This window comes from Aplidium turbinatum, chromosome 18 (genome assembly GCF_918807975.1).
Source record: "Aplidium turbinatum chromosome 18, kaAplTurb1.1, whole genome shotgun sequence".
In the NCBI taxonomy this organism is placed as follows: Eukaryota; Metazoa; Chordata; class Ascidiacea; order Aplousobranchia; family Polyclinidae; genus Aplidium; species Aplidium turbinatum.
In genome coordinates this window covers 10,593,423-10,600,549 of record NC_137489.1, presented here as the reverse complement: position 1 = coordinate 10,600,549, position 7,127 = coordinate 10,593,423, and positions in this window count along the sequence as shown.

Sequence of the window (7,127 nt, the reverse complement as noted above, 5' to 3'; positions counted from 1 at the left end):
TGCGACAGACAGATTTTTATTTTTTGTAGACTTTTAGACTTTCTTTTTTTGCTTTTTTTTTGTACTCTATTTTATCATCTTCGTTACTGTTGCATTTCAACAAACAAAAATAAAATTGAATTGATAAACAAAGGTAAAGTTGTTTTCCTTTTAATTAAACAAATTAAAATAAAATAATTAAATTTTATCCGTTAGGTAGCGCCATTGCAAACTAAAAAACTATCCAGTTACAAAAAAAAATCAAAAATAAAAGGCGTATGGAAGGTTGTAATAAATCAAAAGTTTTGGAAAGGCAATAAACTAACTGAATTAAGTGTTCAGCTATTCTGCAGCAGTAATATTAATATCTACATATTGTGAGATAATATTTTTAGGCTAAAAATTGTGTCCAGTTTGTAATAGTTTTTAATAACTACCCGGTAGGCCTACATGCAGTAGCAGATCTTAAGGAAATTTAAATTTGTATGCTGTAGCAGAAGAAAAAAACAAACAACTTTCCCCATGGCATCAAAGTTCCGACAAATGAAAAAATTTAAGAAAAAATAAGTAATGCAAAATTTGGGATTAAAACATTCAAAAATAGCAGGTGAAGGTCTGAAAACTTGCCTTCAAAAATCTCGATCATTTATTTTTTGAAGAAATTTTACGTTGCCTTATTCTTCCCATATATGGTAATGGTACACATTGACTCTGGAGCTATAGTACGTTAGTCAGTTACGCATAATATTATTCTTATTTTTTGCCGACTCTTCAACAATAAAAAATTGATCTGCAATGTCTACGTGCGAGATTCCATAGGATCTAAATTGGACATAGCTTAACCTGTTAAGCGTCACTCCTGGAAAATGAAGTTGCTTTTGTATTGTCATCTTTTTTGCCAATTATCGTGCACCGCGTCAGGGTTACCAGATGGCCTAAATTTCGGACTAAAATCGATAAATTGGCCTCATTTCATTTACTGTGTTTGACAGCTATCAAATCATTCGGACATTTAGCTTGTGTCCTAATTTTGCTGAATTTTTATGGCCTGTGAAAAGTTTTTTGGTTCAGTTTGTATTCCTAGCACCAGTTCCGTGCAGATTGTTTTCTGGGTATCAGCAAATCAAAGGGTGCAACGAAAGGCTATTCTGAGTTTTATGTTTTTTCTTGCCTGTCTGTCCCTGCATTAATTGCTACAATCGTGCAGCTTTTCTTCATGCTGTCATTTACATTTTACAAAGACAAACACTAGAAACTGAATGAAATCAATCTTACTTTACTTATTTTGCAAAGAAATAATAATAATAATAATAATAAGGCAGTGGCTATTTAACCGGCGCCGGTCTTTGAATCTGAAACACTATTTGACCGGTCATGACGTCACTCTATAGGCACTTCTTTCTTTTTCTCTTTCAAAGCAAAAGACGAGAAGAGTGCGTATATAACTTGTAAATTCGACGATTATCTTCAACTGATTGGATGGCGTGTCGGTTACGTCTCCGGTTGATGTTACAGAGGGAATGAGTTCGATGCTACGCGGAAGCGTTTTTTTTTAAATTTTGACCCGAAGTGACTCAATCGTTAGGCTGCTGCATTTTTGTAGTCAATTTTTATTTTCAGAAGCCTACAGCCCAATTTTTTATGTCTTTTCAACTATGAGTAATAAAGTCAGAGCTTTTTAATTTTCTTGAATTTGAGAATTTCTCTGGATAATTTTCCGTTCGTCATAAGAGGATGTGACCGTGTTTGCCGAACGACGCAAAAATGTAATGCGTCGTTCGGCAAACACGGTCACATCGCAAAAATGTAATGCGTTGATCGGCAAACACGGTCAGTCGGTCACATCGCAAAAATGCAGCAGCCTAAAGATTGAGTCACTTCCGGTCAAAATTTAAAAATAAACGCTTCCGCGTAGTATCGAACTCATTCCTTCTGGAACACCAACCGGAGACGTAACCTACGCGCCATCCAATCAGTTAAAGATAATCGTCGAATTTACAAGTTATATACGCACTCTTCTCGTCTTTTGCTTTGAAAGAGAAAAAGAAAGAAGTGCCTATAGAGTGACGTCATGACCGGTCAAATAGTGTTTCAGATTCAAAGACCGGCGCCGGTCAAATAGCCACTGCCTAATAATAAATATTTGATGTTGTAAGCACCGAGGTGCTTTTTCATCATTCTGATATACATAACGCATTTGCTGTTAATTAGGTTAACAGCTAGTTTAATAACTAATAACTCTAACCGTCAATAACATCTGATAACATATATAAACTTATAGAAGACATATTAGTGGGACCAGAAAATAATACGGTGATATATACATGAAAAATACATACACAATAGTACTGTCACTTAATACATAACATCATAAGATGATTTCAAGGTAAATTTCAATGGATCTTTGGAAATGGAAATGCTCTTGTCTAAATGCTAAAGAGATGAATGAAAGGTTCTCTGCACATGAGAGATGTAGGCTACTCAACCCAAGAAGAAATTGAAAATTTAGCAATAAACATCGAAAGTACCGGTATATATGCATGGCTTACGTAATACAGCCTTGCCATCGTGCGAGCTGGAGTCCAAGCTGGAAGCGAAACTTGCTTTTGAACTGTTTGCAGTGAAGAGTTCTCTCAGATTCGATAAGATAATAAAGAGAAAGAAAAAAATTGCTCCTCCGCGATCTCGTAGTATTTCTCGTATGTCTCGTCACAATGATTGATTCAGAAAATATTTTACGAAAGTAGCCAACTAACTAGAACGAGGCGTTTTTCTTATTTTGGTTATGAAATAGCAATGTAGTGTTGATTTTATTTTATTTTGAACAATTTTTTTTATTTATTACTGTATGTGTAACTTTTAGAAGCATAATTTGTACAAACGTGTATTAAAGTATCCATTTGTTCGAGTTCTTAACAATCATGCCACATGTTGAATCGGTCTTTGTGAAGATAATGATTGGGAAAACAGGAATCTATGCTGCAAGCTAGAAGATGTGAATTTTTGACAGCAGTAAAGTATAAATGTTGGTAATGTTATAAGCTAATGTTGTAGCTGGTGAATAGTCACTAACTGTTGTACATTAGATTTCTCACAATCATTAAGTTGCTAGATAGGTGTAGTTTTTTCATTATAGCTGTACCTTAAACAGTCAAAATATCAAAGAGGACTTCTCTACTGTAGGTACAGCCAGGTTCTCAGCAATCAAGATTTGATAAAAATTTTAATAAACAAATTACAGAGTAGAAGTTACTCTGCATGTTTGTTTTTGACAGAGAATTTTACCAAGAGCCTAAAAGTATCTTTGCGCAGGGCTAGGTCAAAGCAAGAGATTAAAACTTTAGTTTTTTTATATGTTACTGATCAGGAATAGGTTAATAGGCTATAAGGGACCTAAAAGGTAAGCCTATGGTTGAATAAAATCATATAATTAACTACTCGCATGTTATATTTAGGTAACTTAATAACAATTAATTCATAATGGAGCGTAAATGTGTGATGAATTGCAATTATTACTTCCTTCATGCCAAAGATATGATAAATGTGTAGTCTTGTAAACTTTTGCAGTTGGTTACTTGATATGAATGTCTATTGTTCATTGCAAGAATGTATCAGTTTTTTCATACAATGAACGGAATGACTTGTGAAACTTGACTAAATTTGTTAAATCAATTTAGTAATAGTTATGCATATTCAGTTATTATGAAGGCTGTGGTTATATTTACACAATAATATAATAATAGCCTCAATAGTGTTGCCAGATAAGGAATTCTGCCCAAATTTGAGAAAAGATTAAAGCTGTTGAAAACAAGAACTTGTAGTTTTGAAATTTTTTTAGTCCTGGGCAAAGAATAAAACCCTATTCTTATTCCGAACTCTAAACCCTACCTTAAACCTTCCTAACTTTAATCCTAACTCTGGCAACACCTGATTGTAACAATGGCATTAAGTGTGGAAAAATAGCCACTTCCTATTAAGAAATACAGAAAGCTAGCTAAATCATCAACAACAAAATGGTCGTTGTTAATGAGACTGTGTTAATATAATAAATGGTCTGGTCGTTAATGAGACTGTGACTACTGCTGTATATGACAGTGATCAATGCTTTCAGAGTGCTCAATGTATTATGTGTTACCATCATGACTTTTAGGAATTTAATAGGCAAATAACTTACTGTAGAACATACTGTACAATACACAACATTACTGCTACAATTTATGTGTCAAAGTTATGGAGCTGGAGAAGTGCTTTATTGGAAAATCAAAGGAGTCTGATGAATGTCATAAAACGTGGTATACCAAACGACAAGAATTGTTACCCATTGCACAGTTGAAACGAAATGAACTAGAACTTGCATAATGGAGAGCGGGAGTCAAAGTGGAAGATTGCATTTACAACTAAGGGCAAAGATATGCCTTTATCTTTATTAAGTATACATATTGCGCGATGTGAAAAGAGACAAACGAGGTGCTGCAATCTCTTACAACTCCATTATGGAGTTAAGCTTCCCAAAGCACGCCAATCAATTACATGAAATACCCATGGCAAAAAGTTTGATAAAAACCCACAATGCAATTACACCCAGATTGAAATTATGCATCACTTGCCAAAGACAAGCAAAACAGAGCTTGATATTCTAGCCAAGGGCAACCCTTCTGACACGGATGAGTCTGATGATGCATGCTAATCATCAAGTACATCTGAAACTGACAGATCAGAATTTGCAATTACAAATAACGAAGGTGCACTTGATGCACTCAATGAAAGTTTTTTAAATCAAAATCTGTCACCAATCTAATTGAACATTTACTATGACATCATGATGCATATGCTGTGTGATCATGTACTTTTTATTAAAAAATCAATAATTAGCAGTGCCCTATTTATGGCATATGCAATTATGCATTTCGCTCTACTACTGTAGAGCATCATTATTCATTAGTGCCTTAATTGTATGACACTTCGAGTTTATTGATTGAAAGCGTTATGAATATAGCAATGAAAAATTCATGTCAATTGCAGAAGCTTGCAACAAAATGTATTTATCATACTTTTCTACATGAAGCAGGTAGCTTTTCTTGACAGTTTAACATGCATTAGTTGGGGGAAAAATATCTTTTTGCAGATTTGAGATATGGGGCATTGACATGGAGTACCCCAAAACTTTTGTACAATAAAATAAAGTGTCTTTCGTTGCTTTTTTCACAAATGTAAATTTGAATTCCTTGCCCCAAAAACTATAAGAATACATATATATTTTTATTATTTCTGCATCATACAAAATAAGAATTCTAAGCTATTTTTGTTTTTGTGATATGAAAATAGCGCCTCTAGTGGCTAAAATATAATCGTCGATATCTTGAAACCTGCTTGATGGATTTTGACAGTGCAAATGCCAATCTTCATCTTTTCCCAATAGCTCTAATATATTAAAAAATGAAGAAATTCTGAGAGGATGGGTTACAAAATTTCATAATTTTGACTGTATTATAATAGAATGACCCATACATATTGTCTTTCATTGTGCTTGTATTTGCGTTACTGACGTTAAATCAACGTTAATAATAGCAGATTATGCTTGACAAGAAATATTGTTTTCTTGTGTGCATTTGCACTGTTTCATTTAACACCTTTATTCCACTATGTGCTTTATTTAAATGTGTCATTCATTGTAAATCAAACATAGAATGCATATAACTTATCAATTAAATTTAAAAAAAAAGATTATTATTTATTGACATGGTATCAATCGAGCAGGATTTAACAAAATGGGCAAACAAGCCTTGAAAAGTGTGTTTAGCAAGTCATAGACATGAGTTTTTGTTTGCCTCCAGCTTGGACTCCAGCCTGCACGATGGCAAGGTCTGTATTAAGTAAGCCATGTATATATGCAATAGGAATTGGAGATCTGCCATGTCTTGTGTTCTATAAAGCCTATGTCAGTTTTATGCAGTTTATGCACAACAACGCAGTTTTGTGCGTTGTTGTGTAAATTGCTAAAGGGTGTAGGCTAATAATTGCTTTTTGCTTTCTCTGTTCTGTCACATTCTGGATGTGCTTGATGGTTATGTGCCAATGTTTCATTTTTCTGCGAGAACAGTAAAGTGGTGGATGATAAATAGAACAATTTTTATCATTTTCTCTAAAATGTCCGAATTTCAGACTGATAGTGTCTGAATTTCTTCAGGATTACCTGGTAACCCTGCAACGCGCAGAGACTGGTTTGTGTGCTTACAATAGCAGTTTTTTCTTGCAGAATGACTAATTATTGTTGTTTTATGTTAAACAATCATAAATAAATAAAAACGTTGAACAATGTTGTGGCACAGTTTATTATTAGTCTAAAAACGGATCAACAGTGTACACTATGGCCTACTAATGGTAGATCCAGGGGGAGCGATTGTCCCCCCCCCCTAAAACACAGAAGAGTAACTTCATTCAAGGTGTATATATTTGCAAAGTCGGAATAATGTAGAACTACACAATACACATAATTGTTTTTGTTGAAATCCCCCCTCAAAGGTTACTTGCTGGATCTACCCCTGCTATGTAGGCCGTACAAGTACCTCTGCCAAACCAACAAACTGCAGTTGCATTGTTGCTATGACGCTTTTTTGCGCTAGATTGATCACAGAGTTTCCAGAGAGTTTCCTTTTTTCATCACTTCTCTTTTCTTTGCGAGAAACGTATACCAGCTCCGTTTGCTGTAATTCGCATGGTCAAATTTTGTTGTAGTGTTGTCTTGCTATTATTACCTGCTAACCTGGTTTAGGAAAAATGACTGATACCAGGCCTCGAAATTCCGGCGGTCATGGCGGACATGACCTCCGGAATGACCTCGAATGTCCGCCGAAGCCGACTCATTGGTCGGTCATAAATGACCGCCGCAAAATTCTTGACAAAAATAGAGCTAATGCAGCAAAAATATATTTTAAATTTGAATTGTTACAATTGTTTGTTTAACGCGAACAAATACGGAGCTGAAACAATAATAGTACAGGCAATTGCTTTAAAGATCACATTAGAGTAGCATGATTAACGAGCTGATGGCAAAAGTAGCCATTTTTACATCATTTCAACGCCTTGCAATGTTGCCTTAAAATAAAGTTGTCTGAACTTTTCGGTAAGATATTATGTATTCTAATTTT